Consider the following 23,457-nt stretch of genomic DNA (forward strand, 5'->3'; position numbering starts at 1 on the left):
GATAATGAAAAGGAGCGCGATTTTCTTTTTCAAGTCAAGCTGCTGTTAACGTTTTTTCGTATGAGAGCTGCGAAATGCATGTTTATGCAAAGGGAATCTTAATGAATGTTTTGTCAGATGAAATCTGGAGGAAGTTGAGTGGAAGTAATTCATCCTGGTGAGAAGAGCACAGCGAAACAGCACAAAATAATGGAGATATTTCAAAAGGGGCAGGGCGTGGGTGTAGGGGCACTGAGAACTGGCTGTAAATGCACAGTGGAGAATTGCCGCTGTGGGTGCCGTGCATGGGCACGGAGAGACTTACACATTGGTCTCGCCCTCGCCCCTTGCTCTCGCCGTTGATGAATGCTGGACATAAGGCACAGATAAACACAAGATGTGGGAAGCAAGCTCCCTCTCGTTATGCACACACTGGATGCATCACATTGAACTATGAACAACTGGAGAAATCAGCATGTTACCTATAGGGATTGAAACTAAACTGTGGATCATTAACCGCAGATTCATGGAACATAAACATGAAAAATGATTTAAAATGTAGGGTGGAGGGTTGCTTCGCTGAGCTGTAACTTTGATATCCAGACGTTTCATTACTTGGCTAGGTAACATCATCATCAGTGGCGACCTCCAATTGAAGCAAAGCCGTTGTCTCCTGCTTTCTATTTATATTTTTCTTCTCGATGGGGTTCCTGGGGTTTGTGGTGATGTCATTTCCTGTTCGTTTTCTGATGGGTTGATAGATGGCATCTAGATCTAAGTGTTTGTTTATGGCATTGTGGTTGAAGTGCCAGGTCTCTAGGAATTCTCGGGCATGTCTTTGCTTAGCCTGTTCCAGGATAGATGTGTTGTCCCAGTCGAAATAGTGGTATTTTTAATCAGTGTGTAGGGCTACGAAGGAAAGAAGGTCGTGTCTTTTTGTGGCGAGCTGGTGTTCGTATATCCTGGTGGCTAACTTTCTTCCTGTTTGTCTTACGTAGTGTTGGTGGCAATCCTTGCATGGAACCTTGTAGATGACGTTGGTTTTGTCCATGGGTTGAACTGTGTCTTTTAAGTTTGTTAGTTTTTGTTTGAGAGTGTTGGTGGATTTGTGTACTACTAGGATTCCGAGGGGTCTGAATAGTCTGGCTGTCATTTCTGAAACTTCTTCGATGTATGGTAAGGTAGTTAAGGTTTCTGGCTGTGTTTGGTCTGCTTGTCGTGGTTTGTTCTTGAGGAATCTGCGAACTGTATTTTTTGAGAATCTATTCTTCTCGAATACGTTGTATAGGTGGTTCTCCTCTGTTTTCCGAAGTTCGTCTGTGCTGCAGTGTGTGGTGGCTCGTTGGAATAGTGTTCTGACACAGCTTCGTTTGTGTGTGTTGGGATGGTTGCTGGTGTAGTTAAGTATTTGGTCAGTGTTTGTCGGTTTTCTGTATACTTAGGTTTGTAGTTCTCCGTTGTCCTTTCTTTCTACTGTGACGTTCAGGAATGTGAGTTTGTTGTCGGTTTCTTCCTCCTTGGTGAACTTTATGCCTGTGAAGGTGTTGTTGATGATGTCAAATGTCTCTTCTATCTTGTTTTGTTTTGTGATGACAAAGGTGCCATCTACGTAGCGGACCCAGATTTTTGGTTTGATTGTTGGTCGGGCTGTTTGTTCTCGTCTTTGCATTACCGCCTCTGCTATGAATCCTGACAGCGGAGATTCCATGGGTGTGCCGTTGGTTTGTTTGTAGACGATGTTGTTGAAAGTGAGGTGGGTGGTGAGGCACAGGTCCACTAGCTTCATGATGTTTTCGTTGGTAATGTGATTGATGGTGGTTGGTGTCTGTGATGGTCTCTTCTAAAAGTGTGGTAAGTGTTTCCTTTGCCAGGTCGATGTTGATGAAGGTGAACAGTGCTGTTATGTCGAATGAGATCATTGCTTCTTCTTCCTCTATTTTGGTGTTTTTGATATTTTTTAGGAATTCCTGGGTGGAGTGGATGGAGTGCTGTGACTCTTCTATGAGGTATTTCAGTCTTGCGTGTAGTTCTTTGGCCCGCCTGTAAGTTGGTGTTCCGGGTAATGAGACTATGGGTCTGAGGGGGGCTCCTGGTTTATGTATTTTTGGTAGTCCGGTTCGACTTGGGAAAAACCTTGATCCTGGGACAGTCTAAGCAAAGACATGCCAGAGAATTCCCAAAGGCCTGGCACTCCAACCACAACGCCATAAACAAACACATAGATCTACATGCCATCTGTCAACCCCGCAGAAAACGAACAGGAAATGACATCACCACAAACCGCAGGAACCCCATCCAGGAGAAAGATATAAATAGAAAGCAAGAGACAACAGCTTCGCTTCACATGGAGGTCGCCACTGATGGTGTTACCTAGCCAGGTAATGAAACATCTGGATGTCAAACCTCCAGCTCCGCAAGCAAACCTATACCCTAAACCTCAACCTGAGTTACAAACCTTCACAATCCTTGCGATTTAAAGTGTCTGTACGCATATCAGTAATAGACTTTTCGATATAATACCCGTCTGGTTGAAAGAAGAAGACACCACATTTCAAGATGGATGACAACGTTTCCAATGTTGTTTTGAAATTGAGATCTATTTGATCATTTTACGCAGTGAACAAGTTCATTTTAAATAATGCAAACCACATTCTCTCACCTGGAATAAACGTGTGATTTGAATACAAACATTGTCCTTGCTAACTCGCAGTTACTCAACATGAAAAATAGGATGTAATTTTTATTAAGCATACATCAATTAGCACCATTATCTTATTTCGGATTGACTGCAGTATGCACATGCGAAATAAGGTTTAAGAAAGAATGACTTTTGGAAATAATGATTCGGTGGTGACTAAAAATAATATTAGGTTCTCATGATGTGGATATTCCACCAATGGGTCCAGTGGTGGGGATGTTCAGTGGGCAGTATTTCTATGATGGTATAGACGTATGTGAGCTGCCAGGGATGGGAGCTCCCACTTCATTTGGAGCAGCGTCTTTTGACGTGAACCAGGGAGTATTGTGACATCAGTCTGGGAGTTCCAACCAGACCTGGAGCAGCTTCCATTGACATGGAGCAGCAGGGAGCATTGAGGCATCAGGCTGGGAGTTCCAAACACAACTGGAGCAGCTTCTGTTGACATGGAGCAACAGGGAGCATTGGAACCTCCGAATGCAAGATCTAACCTCATTTGGAGCAGCTCCAGTTGACATGGCGCAAGAAGCTTTGCGACATCCGTCTGGGAGTTCCACTCTCACCTGGAGCAGCTTTTAATGACATGTAGCAGCAGGGAGCTTTGGGACAGCAGAGTGATACACCCAACCTCAACTGGACTGCTTCTCTTGACATGGAGGAGGGAACATTGGGACATCAGACTGGGAGCTCCAACCTCACAAGGACCAGCTTTTAGTGACATTTAACAGCTGGGAGCATTGGGACATCAGAGTGGTAGGTCTAACCTCAACTGCATCACTGGTAGTGACATGGAACAGGGAGCATTGGGACATCAAACTGGGAGCTCCAACCTCAAGAAGAGCAGCTTCTATTGACATGGAGCAGCAAGGAGCATTGGAACGTCAGGTTGGGAGCTCCAACAGCACCTGGAGCAGCTTGTATTTACATGGAAGAGGAGGAAGGATTGGGACATTAGGTTGGGGGAAAAGGATATTCAACTATTTTAATCTAAAGTAAAATATGTTTCAACACCTCAGATGTTAATTGATTTATGAAGAATCTTTCCCGGGAAAATAATTAATTCTTTAGATAGTAAAGACAAGTCCTGTAAATATTCAACTCAGGAAAACGCATTGGTACAGAGAAAAATGGGAGTGATGTTTCATGTCTTTGTCTTTTCATTTCTGGCCAACTCTGCACTGGATTATGTCATCGGAAGGACGTTTTCACTCATTTCCTGCAAATTCGGACAGGTCATTAACGTTATCTAAAGATAAAAATTAATGGGAATATGCGATGTTATGATTAGGCTGGAATTTACCTCAAATTATGGTGAAAACGCAGAAAAGTCAGTTGCAATTTCCAAGATCGGCAGTGACCTCATTGATTGGCTGATCAGATTGTGAATGCTCGTTGTTTTGAGGACAATTTGAAGTGAATCAATGATGGTGATTATCTTTGTTCTTTGTTCACCTTGTGACTGTTACTGTTATTGCTCATGTCCTTGTTAACACCACAGCTCTGCAGCGTGTAAACTTTCAGCTGTGCATCTGGTCAGTGGTAAAACCATTCTTATACCTGGCTCTGGATCAGGCAGTTGGATGTTCGACTTTTACATTGCGCAAGCGCATTGTGGAGATTCATCACAAATCCAACCTCATCACTTTTGTTATGCTGAGGTGGATAATATTTGAAATTTTCATCTCTACGAACGAAAGTTCTTTCACTGTCTTCGATCAGTTAAACATTACCAAGAGCTATCAGAGTAAAAATCACAGAGCACCTGATTGTATTGAACAGACGTATTTGGAAGCACCAGTGTTCCATGCACTGCTTCTTCATCAGGTGTTTGTCAACTGTTGGAATCTAAAATGGCTTTGTGTGATTATTAAATGTATCCACCCCAGTCCAACACCAACACCTCCACGTCATGGGTACCGTCGACACCACGAACGGTCGGTTAAAGTCCAGATGATCTTCCAAAAGATCGCGCATATTGACACACATACCAAGTTTCTGCAGAAAAACACCACCTGATGAAGGAGCGGCTCCCTGGAACTTAGTGCTTCCAAATAAACCTGCTGGACTCTGCCCTGATATTGTGTAATTTTTACCTTTGTCTACTCAACTCAAACACTGGCACTTCCATATCATAGACAACATCAGTAATGTCCCAGCGCCGTCAGAGAAGGCAATCCTGGAATAGCCCAATACATTGCTCATAGGGACGTTTCGTTTTTAGAAACCAACGCACTTAATCGCTGCAGCTCCGATGGATGAAAAGACAGAAAAGAAATAGCTGAGACTCAGTTTTGACAATATTTTGAAATTCTTTGGAAAGTGGAATCAGAGGAGAATGAAGGATTAACTGTCTGACTGTGCAGAGAGAGGGAAGGCACTTTTCACTTCTTTGATGAGCTGGGGTTTTGACTGATCTAAGGCATGAAACAGATTCCTGGTAGAGCTGCGCTCTCTGCATCAGGAACAAGAAGTCCTGATTTCCTGAATGGTAATGAAACCCAGGCCACTCAGTTAAATCGCTGAATACTAACCACTAGACCACCAGGGATGAGGGCAGAAGCCGTTGCACCGTTTCTTCATAACACAGTTTTTGGAATTATGTCACTGCAGATATGTTTCCCCTCAAAAATGATTGAATTATGGAGTGTTTACAGCACAGAACCGGGTCCCTTCATCTTGTTTCCCAGCAGTTGGTCTGTAACCTTTTGAACTCTGACGTTTCACCTGAATGCTAATTTCTCTGGAACGTTTTAATCTCGTAAAACATAATAAGTGGGATTAAAGTTTAAGATGGGAACTGAACCCCATTTTTACCCATAGACTGAAGCACGCAGACACATTTCCCCTAGTGTGACACAGGCCTTGGGAGAAAACAAGCAGAAAGTAAGATTTCACCGACTTGTCTGATGTTGTCCCATTTCTGAGTTCAACACCAATGTCTGGTTACAGTAAAGAAAGGAAGCATTCAGCCCCTCCCGTCCCAGGGTTCCTTGCCCATTGTTTCCCCATTACTCTGTAGTTTATACTGCCTCACCTCGTTCTTGCTGCCAAACTTGATCACTGCCCACGCCCGCTATTTCCTGTCCTGCCAAACGGTTTGCCTCAAGTTCTTGGAATGAAAAACAGGAATGGACTATTTCAAGCACTTTTCTAGTTTACAAGGACAGTGTTATCACCACTGAGCAAGCACAGTGCCAGCTCAGAGAGACGGTCTCATCCTTTAGAAACTGAAATGCAAAGATGATTGGATAGCCTCAGTATTGTAAACCAACCAACAAGACCGGAATACGGCCGAGGGGATCACGCACAGAAGGATGGGAGAATAGAATGGCGTATTTCTTGGTGTCCAGGGTGATTTTAACAGAAATCTTCCCTGGTAGTATAGTGATGCGGATTCAGTGATTTCACTGTCATGGCTTGATAAAGGTTAACGTGTACAGTAATCAATATGAAATACGGCTTGATATTTCGAAGCAGAATGATGTGCAGCAGACAGAATCGTTTCACTGCATGAACTAATAAGAGAGCTCAGAAGAGCCAGGAGGAGACATGAGAGCCAGGAGGAAACATTAGAAGTTGTTGGCGGATAGGATCAGGGTTAACCCGAAGGCTTTCCATAGGTATGTCAGGAATAAAAGAATGACGAGAGTTAAATTAGGGCCAATCAAGAATAATGGTGGGAAGTTGTGTGTGGAGTCAGAGGAGACATGGGAAACACTAAATAAATATTTTTCGACAGTGTTCACTATATAAAATGAAAATGTTGGCGAGGAGGATACAGAGATACTTGCATCTCGACTCGAAGAGATTGAGGTTCACAAGGAAGAGGTATTAGAAATACTGTAGAGTGTGAAAATAGACAAGTCTTCTGGGCCGGATGGGATCTATCCTAGGATCATCTGTGAAGCAAATGAAGAGATTGCCGAGCCTGTGCCATTGATCTAGAAACCATCATTATCTACAGGAATAGTACCTGAGGACTGGAGGATTGCAAATGTGGTTCCCTTGTTCAAGAAGGGTAGTAGAGACAACCCTGGTAATTACAGACCAGTGAGTCTCACTTCAGTTGTTGGTAAAGTGTTGGAAAAGATTATAAGAGATCGGATTTATAATCATCTAGAAAAGAATATTCTGGTCAGGGACAGTCAGCATGGTTTTGTAAAGAGTCGGTCATGCCGAACGAATCTTATGAGTTTTTTGACAAAGTGACCAAACAGGTAGATGAGAGTAAGCAGGTTGATGTTGTGTATATGGATTTCAGCAAGGTGTTCGATAAGGTTCCCACAGTAGGCTATTATACAAAATGTGGAGGAACGGGATTGTGGGAGACATAGCAGTTTGAATCAGTAATTGGCTCGCTCAAAGAAAACAGAGTGTTGCAGTTGATGCAACATGTTCATCTTGGTGTCCAATTACTAGCGGAATTCCGCAAGGGTCGATGTTGGGTCCAGGGCTATTCGTTATTTTTATAAATGACCTGGAGGAGGGCTTAGAAGGGTGGGTTAGTAAATTTGCAGGCAACACTATGGTCGGTGGAGTTGTGGATCGTGACGAATGATGTAGTAGGTTGCAGAGAGACATAGATAGGATGCAGAGCTGGGCTGAGAGGTGGCAAATTGAGTTTAATGTGGACAAGTGTGAGGTGATACACTTTGGACGGAGTAATCGGAATGCAAAGTACTGGGCTAATGGTAAGATTCTTGGGAGTGCAGATGAGCAGAGAGATCTCGGTGTCCATGTACACAGATCCCTGAAAGTTGCCACCCAGATTGACAGGTTTGTTAAGAAGGAAAACAGTGTTTTGTTCTTTATTAATAGAGGGATTGAGTTCTGGAATCAGACGGTTATGCTACAGCTGTACAAAGATCTGGTACGGCCACATTTGAAGTATTGTCAACAGTTCTGGTCCTGCATTATAAGAACGATGTTGACGCGTTGGAAAGAGTGAAGAGGGGATTTTCTAGCATGTTGCCTGGTATGGAAGGAATGTATTATGAGGAAAGACTGAGGGCCTTTAGGCTGTCCTCGTTGGAGAGAAGACTGAGAGGTGACTTAATAGAGACATACAAGATAATCAGAGGTTTAGATAGGGTGGACAGGGAGAGTCTTTTTCCAAGTATGGGGATGGCAAACAAGAGGGTCACAACTTTAAAGTGAGGGGAGAAAGGTATAAGACGGATGTCAGAGGTAGTTCCTTTACTCAGAGAGTAGTTAGGGCATGGAATGCTTTGCCTGTAACGGTGGTAGATTCGCCAAAATTAAGTGCATTTAAGTCGTCATTGGAGAGGCATATGGACGTATATGGAATAGTGTGGATGGGATGGGCTTCAGATTAGTATGACAGGGCTGCGCAACATCGATGGCCGAAGGGCCTGTACTGCACTGTCATGTTCTATGTTCTATATGCTACAGTTCCACATCAGCAATGTCATCAGCAATTGCTTGACGTTCAATCAGTTTAAAACAAGAACGGAGGGGGCGTCAGGAAAACGGAAGGGGAATAGTGGTTTGTGAGAGTTAACTACATGCCTCGTGGAGCAGGGTTCAATGTAGATACTGAATATCGTTTTTCCTTTTTACCTTGGTATACTGATCACTACGGATCAATGACCCAATATTGTCTGCCCTTTGTGTGTTGTTCTTTGTACATTGCACCTCGGCTCAGTGCTCCGGGGGACCACGCTATTTTAAATTTGGCACATTTTACTCAGGTCGGTTTTGCAGCTTCATATTAAGGCCCACAATTTTAGGAACACATAGTCACCATTCAGACCACCAAGTCTGTTCCGCTATTGAACGGTTTCATATATGATCTGATAACCTTGAACTGCACTTTCTTGCCTTTCGCCATAACGCTTAATGTCTTTGCTGTTTGAAGATCTACCGATCTCAGCCTCATTACACCTAATGACACTTCCTCAGAGCCTTCTGCTACAAGAAAGTCCACTGATACAGAACTGTCTGAGAGAATAAATGCTTCTTTGTCTCTATTTTAATTGTGAGATCCGCATTCTTATACGAAGTTAAAAATTGCACAACACCAGGTCATAGTCCAAAAGGTTTAATGAAAGCAATAGCGTTTGGAGAGCTGCTCCTTCATCAGGTGGCTGTGGAGTACACAGTGGTAAGGTACAGAATTTATAGCGAAAGGTTACAGTGTCATGTCACTGAAATTAGACATTGGAAAAATACCTTGATTGCTTGTTAAGTCTTCCATATGTTAGAATGACTATGTTAGGTTCATTTCTTTCTTATGTAAATCGAAAAACGTTCTTTTAACAGTTATATTCTCAGGTGGACTTTACCAGTTAGTGTCAGCACAGATAATATGTTGAAGGTGCTAGTCCATGCCATAATATTTAGACTGATGCTCATCTAAAAAAACAACATGCTGCAGACAAGGATGCCTTAAGACATGGTACATTGGTGAAGCTGAGCAGAGGCGACAGCAATGGAACGGGCGCTGCACATCAATCAACAGACAGGTGTTCCCCTTCCCAGTTGGAGAACACTTCAGTGATCCAGGACATTCGACCTCGGATCTTTGGGTGACAATTCTCCAAGGCGGTCTTCGGAACAGGCAGCAGCTAAAAGTGCCCCCGCAGAGACTGATAGCTAAATTCGGTACCCATGGTCATTGGGTTCATGTCACAGTACAGGTGATCGCATTGCCCTATCTACAAACAGAGACCCTCCTACACACGAGTGCGCACGCGCGCGTGCACACACACACACACACACACATACGTCTGTGGGGTGAATTTGTACTTGCAGAGTTACATTGTACTTTGCTCAAAAACTGCATGAATCCATGTAAGTCTCTGGTAACTCATTTTTATAAATTAGAATCATTCTAAACATTATGGAGCAGACAGCAGCACATGGGGGCAGACACCAGTTGTTAAACTTCACCTGAGAATGAAACATTAAAATAAAAATGTTTTGCACTTTACATATGAAAGAAGTGAAGCTCACATGGTCATTCTAACAGATCGGAGACTTAGCAAACAATCAAGGTATTTTTCAATGTACAATTTCAGTTACGACACTATCCGAGTGAATCTCTCCTGCAACTCTCCCAGTGCGATCTCATCCCTGGAAAATTCTAGCACTGAGCCGAATGAACATATTTCTATTCTTTAACAGCATCGGGGGTGGCTCTGCAGCACTTATTGCCTTCCGGTTTGGAGTCACGTGGACGCCAGACCAGTTAAGGACGGTAGTTTCCTTCCCTCAAGGACGTCAGTGAAACACATGGGTTTTTCAGACAACGTATTCTTAATTCTAGGCATTTATTGCATTCACATACTATCATCATCGTGGTGTGGTGAGAATCCAACCCTTCTGCCCAGAATATTTCCTGGCTTTGCTGTGTTAACAATCCAGCGATAATACCACAAGGCTATCGCAGAAAGCCCTCATGGCGGATCTTTTCCAATAGAGTCTCTTTTCCCCAATTATTCCTTATGCCCTTTTATTGAGCCTCACACTCCAATAATCTCTTGTCCATGTTAGTAAAAGCTGCTAAAAGAGAATTGATCTCATTGCCAAGGTATCCAAACGGATCGAATGATTTGAAGGTGCCAATGAAGAGATTGGGGCAACAGTGAGAGAAACGGCACAGACTGGATGGTATCAACGTGAAAGTGTATGTTAGATTGTGCAATGCCTCAGTCAAATGGGATGAGGGACGGAAAAGAGAGTTAGGGAGAGTGCGAGGGAGAGACATCTTCGAGAACTTTTGGGTTTAAATCCTGATACATGAAACGCAGAAATATCAGAGAGCAAAATTCGATGGAAAACAGATCATCACCTCGGAGAATATTGTCTTGTAAAAACGATTAATTTCTGACCGTGTTACACCAAAAGTAAAACTTTGAGAGAACTGACCGCCATGCTGTGGATTCGAGCTGAGGTCGCTGCAATCACAATGCAGAATGCGAACTACTAAACGGTTATAGCATTCCACAGACCACACTTATAAACTGCAACCAGTATGGTAGCAGAGGAAATGTCAGGAAGAATGTACAATATCAGGACTTAGCGACAGGCATGTGGGAACGCAGAATGAACCGAATCTTTAACTTTAGCGTCCCCAGAGACTGTGGAGATTCCATGAATGAGAGGACAGGAGAATGGGATTAACGAAACTCTCCAACTCTTGGCAGAGTGCAGAATTTTGTTGAAACGTATGCTTCAATAGCATTATATTTGAATATCGGCTACTTCATCACTTTGCTCACACAAGGCAGGACCAATTGCTGCATGCAATCACACATCATTCCAGTTCCAGACCCGGAATCAGAGAAACTGTGTGAAGCATGCACGAAGATCCAATTGGAAACTGGGATGGAATGACAGGAGAGAGGCACATGTATTTCCAAGGTTGGGACAGCTCCTGGTCAAAAGCGGGGCGGAAGGGAATACTTGCCCCCATTTATAATATTATGATCATAAACACTACATGTTGCTGAGACAGCCGAATGGCGCATCTTAAGCGTGTGGAGACTTTAACTTTGGGGTGACAATGTTCGAAATTTCATTTTCCTGTTTGGGTCAGTGGTTTTGAAATTTTCATCTGCTTTTGTTCGCATCAACTCAGAATCAGCTTCTTGTTCCCAATAAATACTGCAACCTGGAGAAGGTGGTGTTGTGGTTATATAATAAACTACTCATCCTTGGGGACTCACACACGGAACTGGTAATGTTAAAGTTCGATGAATAAAACCTGGAATGAAAGCCTGATCTCAGGAACAGAGAACATGCCTTTAATTTCCTGCAATCCCATTTATACATGTCGCTTATACAGGGGATGCTACCATCTTTACCCAATCCTGCCTACTTGTGTCTCCAGGACCTGAACAAAATAGCTGACCCTTAATCCGAGAATGAAAACCGTGTGGGAAAGCAGGCCATTCAGCCCTTGCAGTCGACACTATCCCTCTGAAGCACATCCTATCAGACACACACTCCATACCGATTCCATTCCCCTTCATTTCCCATGACTGATCCCAGTAACCTTCACACCTACAGACTGTGGGAGGAAACTCACACAAGCAAAGAGAGAATGTGCAAACTGCACACAGTCACACGAGACTGGGATCGAATCCATGTCTCTCGAGCAGCGAGGCAGCAGCGAATCAGGATGAACAACAAATGCTGTCCTGACCAGCGACATCCACACCCTGTGGGTGTATCAGGAAGAATAAAAACACATTCACAACATGGACAACGGGACTTACATCTGCGCTAATATGATTTCAACCAATCGTTCATCCTGGGTAGATACAAAGACACCGATATCACAGAGAAACCAGGGCAATGCGGGATTCAATTACCTGCTGAAGTGGAAACTCATCTACTCAGTCAAACTAGGGACAGAATATTCAACATTCCCGTGTATGGGAAGGGCTCAATGAGCAGAAGAACCTCGAGATTTACCAGCAAGATTACATATCCCAGATGGAGATCAATTAAACTGTCAACGCTGCTGTTAATCCCAACCAGCTGCCAGTTTCATAGCGTCAAAGTCATAGACTCACACAGCATGAAAACAGGCCTTTCACTCCTACAAGCTCATACTGAACATAATGCCAAACTAAATGAGTCGCATCTGATGGCTCTTGTAACTGCTGAGGGTTAATAATGCCCTTGTGATATTATTACTGCATTGTTAATATGAATGTCCAGATATAATTCTGTGGACACGGGTTCAAACCCTGGCATGGCAGATGCTGGAATTTTATTTCAACAAATACCTAGAGTCTAATGATGATGTTGAATCAGTTGTTGTAGATCTGATTCACTAATGCCTGATAGGGAAGGAAACTGCCATACTTATCTGGTCTGGCTGGTATGTGATTCCAGATCCATAATATCGTGGTTGATTCTGAACTTCCCTCTGTGCAATAAATTATGTACTAGGCATGAATGAATAGCTTTTGTTAATCCCACTGATACTTTCCAATTCATTTATCGATCCAAATATCCTGTAAATATTGTAAATGTACTTTCATTCATCACTGCCTCAGGAAGTGAATTGCACACATAAACCATCCTCTGTTAAAAAAAATGCCTCTCATGTCTTATTTTAAATCCCTCTTTTCACTTTAAACATTTGCCCTCTCGTCTTGAAGTCCCCCTCCTTGGAGAAAAGACAGTTACAGTTAACTCGAGCCGAACTCTCAATAATTTATAAATTTCTATCAGGTCGCCTTTCAAACTCCAGTGCTCGAGTGAAAATATTCTCAGTCTGTCCAGCCTTTCGTTATAAGACAAACCTTCCCCACTCGCCATGCGCTGATATACCTGTTCTAAACCTACTCCATCTGAATAATTTCCTTGCTATTACTTGGTGACAAGAACTGGACACAGTATTCCAGAAGAGGCATCACCCAATATCCTATTCAACTTCAACATAACGTACCAACTCCTACGCTCAAAGGACAGAGCAACGAAGGCAAGATGACATTTTTTAAACCATTCTGTCTATATATGAAGCAAATTAAAATGAATTATGTACTTGCATTCCTGGCCTCCGTGTTCCACAACACGATGCAATGCCGGTCATTAATTGTATAAGCACTACTAATATTTGATGTAGCAAAATGCAATACCTTCCATTTATCAGATTGAACTTCATGTGACATTTTTCAGCCCAAAGACGCAATGGATTAAGATCCTTCTGGAACCTTAGATCACCTTCTTTACAGTCTCCAATTCTGCTGTCCTTTGCAAGCTGATGAACCATGGCTTCTTTGAGTTCTATTGTTTTCTCATACAGGTCAACGATTTTTAATTATTTGTCGTGGACATCATTTAGCTGTTTGCAAATCAGGTTACAATTAGTGATGTCGTTAACCATGAGGAAGAAAGCCATAGACTGCAGGGAGATTGGAAACAATTGGCAAGAAAATGCGCTGAAAGGAATTCAATCCAGTGAAGTGGGTGATAATGAATTTGAGGACGCACAATGAGAAAAGTGTGAATACTGAGTGGTTTAAAGTAATAAAAGAGAAATTAGAGTAGACATTCACGAATGTTTCAAGGTGATTGGACAAGGGATCAAGTGGTCTCGATGTTCTTGACCGGAGGTGGGAATATAAAAGCAGGGAAACGATGCTGGAACTTTAGCAACGGCCTATTCAAGATCAATGGACAGGGGAATCAGATGGGCGGAAGTGCGTTTTGCAGCTGCTGGAAATCAGAATCAAGATTAGAGTGGTGCTGAAGAAGCACAGCAGGTCAGGCAGCATCGAGATGCAGAAAGACATAACGTTTCGGGCAAACGCCCTTCATCAGGAATAAAGCTGGGAGCCTCGAGGGTGGAGCGATAAACGGGAGGACTGGGTCTGGGAAGAATTTAGCTGAGAGTGCAAGAGGTGGATAGAGATGGGGTTAAAGGAGATTGGTCGGAGAAGAGGGTGGAACGGATAGATGGAAAGGAAGATAGACAAGTCGGACAGGTCAGTAGGATGGTGCCAAGTTAGAAATTTGGAACTCGGATAAGGTGGCCGTGGGGAGATGAGGAAACTGGTGAAGACCACGTTGATACCCTGGGGTTGAGGGTCCCGAGGTGGAAGATCTGGCGTCTGGTGGTGAGGGAATGGCGGTGGAGGAGACCCAGGAACTGCATGTCCTTGGGAGAGTCGGGGACGTGGTAATTGATGGTTTTGGTCATGGGGCGTTGGAGTTGGATTTTGCGGGTTCCCTGGAAATGTTCTCTGAAGCGCTCTCCGAGAATGTGTCTGTTGGCCCCAATGTAGAGGAGACCGCATGGCGAGCAACAGATGCAATAAATGACATGTGTGGAAGTGCACAAGGATATTTGATGGATGTGGAAGGCTCACTGGAGCCTTGGAAGGATGTGAGAGGGAAGATGTGGGTGCAGGTTTTGCAATTCCTGTGATGGCAGGGGAAGGTGCCGTGTGGGGAGGGTGGGTTTTTGGAGGGCGTGAACTTGACTAGGTCGTCGTGGAGGAAAGAGTCTTTGTGAAAAGTGGATAGGGGTGGGGAGGGAAATATAAATTTCCCTGTCACTGCAGGAATTGCAAAACCTGCACCCACATCTACCTCCTCACCTCTGTCCAAGGCTCTAATGGAGGCTTCCACATCCATCAAAGTTTCTACTGCACTTCCACACATGCCATTTCTTGTATACGGTCCTCCCGATGCGGTCTCCTCTGAGTTGGAGAGAGGAGATGTGTTCTCACACAACACTTCAGAGAATATCTCCAAGATACCCGCAAGAATCAAACCCAGTGCCCCATGGCCAAACATTTCAACTCCTCCTCCCACTCTCCCGAGGCCATGAATGTCCTGGGCCTCCTGTATCGCCACTGCCTCACGACCCGATGCCTGGAGGAAGAAAGCCTCATCATCTGCCTCGGGACCCTTCAACACCATGGTATCAATTTGGACTTCACCCGTTGCCTCATTTCCCCTCCCGCTACCTTACCCCAGTTCCCACTTTCCAGCTCAACTCCGTCCGCCTGGCTTGTCCCACCTGTGCATCTTCATTCCCACCTATTCACTCCACCTACTTCTCTGACATATCATGTTCACCCCCCACCCGCATCCACTTACAGCACTCTCAGCTACCTTCTCCCCAGCCCCACCCCCTTCCCATTTATCTCTCCATCCCATGTGCTCCCAGTCTCATTTCTGATGAAGGTTTTTGATTGAAACGTTCATTTTTTCCTGCTCCTCAAATGCTGCCGGACCTGCTGTACTTCTCCAACACCACTCTAATCTTGAGGGGAGTCAGTTGATTGAGTGGATTTTCAGATATTTTCTATTGTTGACCACAGGCTGTGGATGATAGCAGAACTTTAGTAACCAACAGGTCAGGGAACAGCTAAAGGACTGAGCACAAGTCTGGTCACGGCATGAGTCAACATTTTTCTTAAAATTGTAAGATAAAAGATGGAAGGCTGGAGTATGCAACTTTGCCCATCAAGGCCGTTTCACTAATGAGTTTCTCACTGATTCCTTTCCAAGTCAGGGTGCTATGGGCCTTGGAGGGGAACTTGAAAACGGTGGCGTTTTGTTGCATCTTCCAACCTTGTCCTTATAGTCAGTACAGCTGTTGAGCTTTGAAGGTTGTCAAAAATGCCCGAATGACTTACTCCAGTGCATCTTATAGTTGGTGAACTCTGCTGCAATTGTGCCTTAGCGGTGAAGGGAATGAATATTGCAGGTGTTGAAGAGAGTACACTCAACTGACTGCATTGTCGTGGATGGTGTCCAGTTCCTTAAGTGTTATTGAAGTTACACCCATCTAGGCAAATGGAAAGAGTTATATTCCACGTCTCATTTGTGCCTTGCAAACGATGTAGGATTCACAGAACAAAGAGTTGAGTTTATAATCAAAAAATGTCTCAAGAGCATGTTATTGTTGTCAAAGTGTTTATGTAGCCAGTTTCTATAAGTTTTCTCCCCCGAAATAATAGCTCTGTGGACGATTACACGGGGTAATTTGTTTACAGTAAAGTTATTGAATGTCAATGAGATATGATTAAATTCTCATTTGTCAACGTGATCATTACTCTATTTCGTCCTTGTGTGGACCAATCTGATTCCAGTCACTGTCTGATTTCAAGATCCAATTGTCGTCTGTGCTTGAAATTTCAACCGTTTCTTCACGTAAATGTCTCCACCTGCCTTAATAACATGTAAGGACGCTAAAGGGGACAGCAGAGATTAATGAACATGTTGTCAACACTGGAGAAAATGGAGCTTCGTGGAATGATTGGTTAGGCTGGGATTATTCTCCTTGAAACAAAGGAGAGGGAGGGGAGCTCTATAATCACATAGTAACATTTATAAACGTTCAATATTCATGGGATCTTGACAGGGTAGAGACGGGCAGGTGGTTCACCCTCTGGTATGAGGAGAGCACCAGAGAACATGAACTAAGAATTAGATATTGCCTATTTAATTCAGAAATGAGGAGTAATTTATTTGCTCAGGATCCAGTGAATCGGTGGAATTCCTTGCCGAAATTGTTGTTGAGGCTGAGTTGTTGTGTATTTTCAAACTGTGCCAGACAGATATTTAACCAGAAAGATTATGAAGCTTTGTCGTGGCAATGCTGGAGAATGGAGTTGAGGATTATCAGATCAGCCATGAGTTCGTTGAATGGTGGAGCAGACTCAATGGGCTGAATGGCCGACTTCCATTCGTACATCATTTGGTCTAACGCCCTAATTGATTGATACCTTTAGAATTCTGAGGGGATGGAATGAAGTAATAGAAAAGGTTTCTCAAACTGATCAGACAGATCAGGAACTAAGCTCATAATTTCACGACCAGGAAATGTGCTGTGACCTGGATACAACAAATGGCACTGGGCACGCCGACGATGGGTATGTGCAGATGTTGTGATTGCTAAAGAAAATTGGTGGGTCTAATATTGTTGCCAACTGGGTGATCACGCTGGATGATTGATCGCGGTATGATTCACATAGCAAAAGGTTGTGAAATAATGAAAAATTCGTTTCATTGGAAAAGTTTTCTGCGGTTCCAATTCAATTGACTGTTAAGAATACTGATCAGAACTTTGTGTGGAGTGTTACATTAAAATTCACAATCCCACTGGATAAACTATTGCACCTGATCTCTCCTTATTCGTACCCCTTTCATTCGATGTAAATTCATAGAACGTCAAGATGGAATGAAAGGAGAAAAGAAACGTTTGCACTCCTTTTCATTATCCCAATGTAACTTACAACAGAATCAAATTGCTTTATTTCGACTTTGATGAGGTATCGATTTATCACAAATCTCCGGTGCAATGAAGGGCAAGAGCAAGATTCTCCACGTTAAATGTTGCATTCAATTTTGCTCCGAATTTATTTCAGCTTAAAGAAAATACTGATGAGAAAAACAGAAGGTTGAACTACAAAACAAGATGGCAGTTTTGATGCTCAGTTACTTTGGCAGATTTCAATGGGTATCAAATGAACCCAACATCATGGCGATCGTCCTCCCATCTTTAAGGCATGGGATTAAAGCAGGAACTCGATCTCCAAGAGACGGGTCACTTCCTATTCATTATGGAATAGCTGTCCTAGACAATAGACAAAATCTGCTCAGTTCCATTTATAATGCTTCATGTGGAATATTAATAGAAATCTTTCAAAACTATGAGTTTTTTTTTGCTGAATCTTACTCAGCTGCAGACGTTTCCGATATTCCTTTGCACCTGAAGTCGTCCAAATTAGATATTGTTTCCTCGCACCTTCTAGCCCCTACACCCTCCTTTACACTTTTACCTGGCCACAGGCTATCTCTCACCTGTTGAAACTCACTGCTTCTGTGACTCTAAATGTGCCTTTCCAAATATTTTGGAAACGGATTGTCTGAGTGACAGAAATTCTACTCCCATTATGTCTTTGTCCTACATCGATGGTTTTGAAATCTTGACCTTCAGAAATTTATGAACTTGAAAGAGTCAATTTGTCACATATTTACTCTCTCCAAACCTCATATACTCTGGAAAACTTCCATTCGGTTTTCCTTGGTTTAGTTTCAAATTTTCCAAAACACAAATAAATAAAATTCCATCCCCACTAAATACCGTCAGCATCGTCTCCAATGTCTTAGCAGCCCAGTAAATGCTGGCAGTGTCCTCTCTGATTGAATCACAGATTCCCCCTACAACGCAGAAAGTACAGTTCAGCCAATCGAGTCTATAGGGAGACTCTGAACAGCATCTCAACCAGACCTAGCTCCCGTCTCTATCCCCGCAGCCCTCTGGCTTGTGATTTCAAATAAACCTGCTGGAATAAAACCTGGCATCGTGTGACTGCTGACCTTATCACCGCGTTACCCATGGCTAATTCACTAAACTTACTGAATTCACTCCCTGGACACATCAGCGCAATATAACATGGGCGATCCACCTAACCTACAGACTTAAGAGCAGTGTGAACCACTGAGCAAATGTACCATCACATTGACCACTATCTGTATCATGTGTAACGGCTTTACACACTGGCAACTCCGCCTAGTGAAAGCAAGCTGCGCCCACCAACCCGAATTCAATGCATCCAAACGCGGTTCTACGCTGTACAACCTCAGTAGTTCTGCTGGAAATGTCTCTGCGCTCAGATCTGAATAGGTTTATTCTGTTTTCTTCCTCTGATTCCTGCTTTAAATAAACATATCAGTCAGGAACAACTCTATATAATGGTTTTCATTGCAACACAAACACAATGTGCAGTTTGCTGAAGTTACGTGTTTGCACTTTCACTGACACTCCGTCTCCCCAGGGGCTGCAGCCCTACCCCAATTGATTCAGACAGCACTGTCCTTCCTGTGATATGTCCCATCGAGAATGGAAGGCCAGCCATGAATAACCTTCACTGGGGAACAGAGCGACAGGTTTAAAACTTGACGATGCCCCCAGGGGAGAAATGAGCCCTGTGACGGGCGGGGACACTAACCAGGATACTGTGGAGGATGACAACATCAAAGGAGGCCCTTCAGCCTGTTATGGCCTCACTTGTCAAACACAACTGCTTAACGACCTGAATCACGTTTTCCATCGTTTAGCCCATAATCTGACATGTTTTGGCATCGCAAATTAACATCTCAATTTTTTTTAAGGTTAGAATGATATCCGCTTCTCTGACCCTTTCCGCAAATCTACTCAAACCTTTCTGCCTTTTCCCGAAATCTCTTGGCCCCAGTGTTCGATCCCTCCATCAATAACAAAAGCTTCTTTCAGTCTATCCTATCCATATCCCTCAGTATTTAGTACATCTCAGTCATGTCTGCTCCAATCTCCTCTGCTTGGCGACAAACAACCCCAGTCTGTCCAATCTCTCCTCACAACTGAAACTCTTCAGCCCAGACAATATCCCAGTGAATCTCTCCTGCAACGTTCCCAGTGCGATCACATCCATGCAGTACTCTGAATTGCAGAACTGCACACAGTAATCTTGCTAGGGACGAATGAACTTTTTTTTATCTATTCTGTTACAGTATGAGGGCGTCGCTGGCTCGGCAGTATTGATTGGTATCCCTAATTGCACAGCGGGCAGTTGAGACTCAACCATATTGTCGTGAGTCTGGAGTCACATGGAGGCCCGAGCATGTAAGAATGACAGTTTAATTCCTTAAATGACGTCAGATGGTTTTGTTTTTTTTTCAACAATTGAACATGGATATATAGGAGTTATAAGATTCGTAATTCCAGATATTTATTGAATCCCAATTCTACCACCGAGCATGGTGGAGTCAAACACGGGTCCCTAGTGTCTGAATTAACAGTTCAGTGTTCAGTGGTAATAGCGCTTGGCCATTGCAGAAAAGCAGTGAAACTGATCTTATCCAATTAAGTCACTTTTCCCCGATACTGTTCTGTGCCATTTTTCTGACCTTGACCTCCCCAATAATATCTGGTCCATATCAGTAAAAGCTGCGATATGAGCATTGATCTCACAACAGTGGTAACCATTTGGATCAAATGATCTGCAGATCCCGATGGTCGGGTTAGGGCACGTTCACCCAGCAACAGTGACCCCAGCCACACAGACTGATCGGTATCAATCTGAGAGTCAGTGTTAGATTCTGCAATACCTTAGTGAAATAGGAAATGACTCCGCAAACACATGAGGAAAGAGCAGCGCTCCGAAAGCTAGTGCTTCCATTAAACCTGTAAGACCATAACCTGGTGTTGGGCCATTTTTGACTTTGTACTCCATAGTCCAACACCAGCATCTCCAAATTAACGAAATGCGGGTATGGGATGGAAAGTTCGGTTAGTGATCGTAGGAGGGAAGAAATCTCTGAGAACGGGTGGATTTGAATTCTGACATATGAAACACAGAGATGTGAGAGGGCAGAGCTTGAAGGGAAAAAAAATCACCTTGGAGGAAATCAAAATACTAGAACAACTGATTCATGTGGGCTTCACAGAAGACTGGGACACATAAAGCAATTACTGCCGTGACTCGGATTCGAACCGAGCTTACTGCGACCACAACGCAGAGTACTAACCACTATACGATCACGGCAGCCCACAGAGGAACACGCTAAGTGCATGCAATAAGTACAGTGTCATAAGAAATATTAGGCAGCGCACCAAATGCACGATATCAGTGCTTAGCGAACAGTTGCAGATATGTGGGAACTCAGAATGGGCTGGCGGTTTAACATAGGTTCCCCCAGTGGCTGTGGTGATTCCATCATTAATGTGTTGAAGGCTGAGATCAATAGATTTCTACAAAACATCAAAGATTCCGGGGACAGTGCAGCTTTTGTTACCTGCACATCTACCAATAACATTTATTGTGTCCGTTGCACCCAGTGCAGTCTTTGGTACATTGGGGAGACTGGGCGTCTCCAAACAGACCGCTTTAGGAAACGTCTCCGGGACACCCGCACCAATCAACCACACCGCCCCGTGGCCCAACATTTCAACTCCCCCTCCCACTCTGCCGAGGACATGGAGGTCCTGGGTCTCCTTCACCGCTGCTCCCTCACCACCAGACACCTGGAGGAAGAACGCCTCATCTTCCGCCTCGGTACACTTCAACCCCAGGGCATCAATGTGGACTTCAACAGTTTCCTCATTTACCCTTCCCCCATCTCACCCTAGTTCTAAACTTCCAGCTCAGCACTGTCCCCATGACTGGTCCGGACTTGTCCTCCCTGCCTATCTTCTATTGCACCATTCCCTTCCACCCTCCCCCCAGACCAATCACCTTCATCCCCTCCCCCACTTAACTATTGTACTCTATGCTCCTTTCTCCCACCCCTACCCTCCTCTCACTAATCTCTCCACCCTTCAGGCTCTCTGCCTGAATTCTTGATGAAAAGCTTTTGCCCGAAAAGTCGATTTTACTGCTCCTCGGATGCTGCCTGAACTGCTGTGCTCTTCCAGCACCACTAATCCAGAATCTGTTTTCCAGCATCTGCAGTCATTGTTTTTACCAATTTTTTGTTGAAATGTATACTTCAATAGCAATGCAGTTTACCATCGGTTACTTCACGAGTTTCCCCACACAAGGCAGTAACCACTGCTGCCACATGGGCCCATTTCCCAGCCCCAGAATCAGAGGAACTGAGTGGCGCAGTCGCAAATAACCAACTTGAAATCAAGATGGGAATGAGGTTGCAGAGATACTCGATGGCTCAAGTGATGCAACCGGAGAAAGCGCGGTGTTTCTATGATGGTTTAGAGGCGTAAGCAATTCCGAGGTTGGGAGTGCTTCTAGTCAAAGGCGGGGCAGAGGGGAAAATTTGTTCCCGTTTATAATAACAGCAATCGACATTGCATCTTGCTGAGACAGCTGAGTGACATAACTGGAGCATGGGCTGGTTTGAAGTTTAATTTTGCTTCATTATCACCCAGTTCCCTGGAATGAATTGCTTTCACCAGTTTTATTTCCAATTGTTTGATATCTCCCTGCAGTCTACGGCTTTCTTCCTCATGGTTAATTGCATGACTAACTGTTGTATGATCTGCACACTGCTAATTCACGGCCACTACAAGTAAATAGGAATCATTGATCTATATGAGAAAACAGTGGAACTCACTGCAGGCATGCTTCATAAGTTTGCAGGCGACACCAGAATTGTAGACAGTGGAGAAGATTATCTAAGTTTCAAAAGGATCTTAATCCAATGAGTCGTTGTACTGAAAAATGTAACATGGAGTTCAATCTGGATAAATGGAAGATATTGCATTTGGTACAGCAAAAATAATATGGCTTTGCGTATGTTGGAGAGCATGGAAGCTAGGTGTACAGGTACATAATTCCTTGTAATTTGCATTACCAAAAGACAAGATGGTTCAAAGGCAATTAACATACTTCCCTTCATTGCTCAGTCCTTTGTGTATAGTAGTTGGGACGTTATGTTGAAGTTTTGCAGGACATTGATGAGGCGTCTTCTGGAATATTATGTCCAGTTCTGGTCGCCCATTTGTAGGAATGATATTATTCAGCTGGTGTAGGTTCACAAAAGGTATATACGCTTGTTGCCTGTGGAAGGTTTGAGTTATAATGAAAGGCTGGATAGGCTGAGACTATTTTAAGATTCGAGATCGGGGTGCTGGAAAACCACATCAGGTAAGGCAGCATCCCAGGAGCAGGAAAATATTTTTTTTTCGCGCAAGTGCCCTTCACCAGGCTCTTCCCCGAAACGTCGATTCTCCTGCACCTCAAATGCTGCCTGATCTGCTGTGCTTTCCCAGCACAACATTCTCGACTCTGATCTCTCATCTGCAGTTCTCACTTTCTCCTAGTTGAGAGTGTTTTCACTCTAGCTTAGGGGTTTGAACGGCGACCTGACTGAAGTTTATGAATTATTGAGAGACAAGTTTAGAGTTAACGATGGCGGCCTTTTCGCAGGAGGGGAATGTCAAGACGAGATGGCATATGTTTAAGATTAAAAGAGAGATTTTTTTAAAAAAAAGACATGTGCGGCATTTTTTTAGGGACGGTGTTTTAGGGACGGTGTAATTAACTTGCTGAGGAAGTGATTGATGAGGGAATGTTTGCAGCATTTAATGGACAATTGATTCCAAACATGAATGGGAAAGTGGGATTTTAAAAATAAATGTATTCATGCCTAGTACGTCAGTTATTTCCCAGAGCGCATTTAAGAGTCAACTACAGTATTATCCGTCTGGAGTCTCATGTGGGACGGAGCAGATGAATATGACAATTTGCTTCCTGAACTGGCATGAGTGAATCAGATGGGTTTTTCCACACATCTTTTTCAGGTCATCACGAGACTCTTCAATTCCAGGTGCTTATTGAATTCAA

General features: G+C 43.6%; 1 non-coding gene across 1 annotated transcript; it reads right to left on the minus strand.

Moving 5' to 3' along the window:
* Nucleotides 1–20,628: 20,628 nt before the first annotated feature.
* trnah-gug (transfer RNA histidin (anticodon GUG)) lies at nucleotides 20,629–20,700 on the minus strand. Its single transcript has one exon. It is a non-coding gene; the product is annotated as a tRNA-His (tRNA).
* Between the last annotated feature and the right edge of the window lie 2,757 nt (nucleotides 20,701–23,457).

Source organism: Chiloscyllium punctatum, unplaced genomic scaffold (assembly GCF_047496795.1).
Source record: "Chiloscyllium punctatum isolate Juve2018m unplaced genomic scaffold, sChiPun1.3 scaffold_85, whole genome shotgun sequence".
In the NCBI taxonomy this organism is placed as follows: Eukaryota; Metazoa; Chordata; class Chondrichthyes; order Orectolobiformes; family Hemiscylliidae; genus Chiloscyllium; species Chiloscyllium punctatum.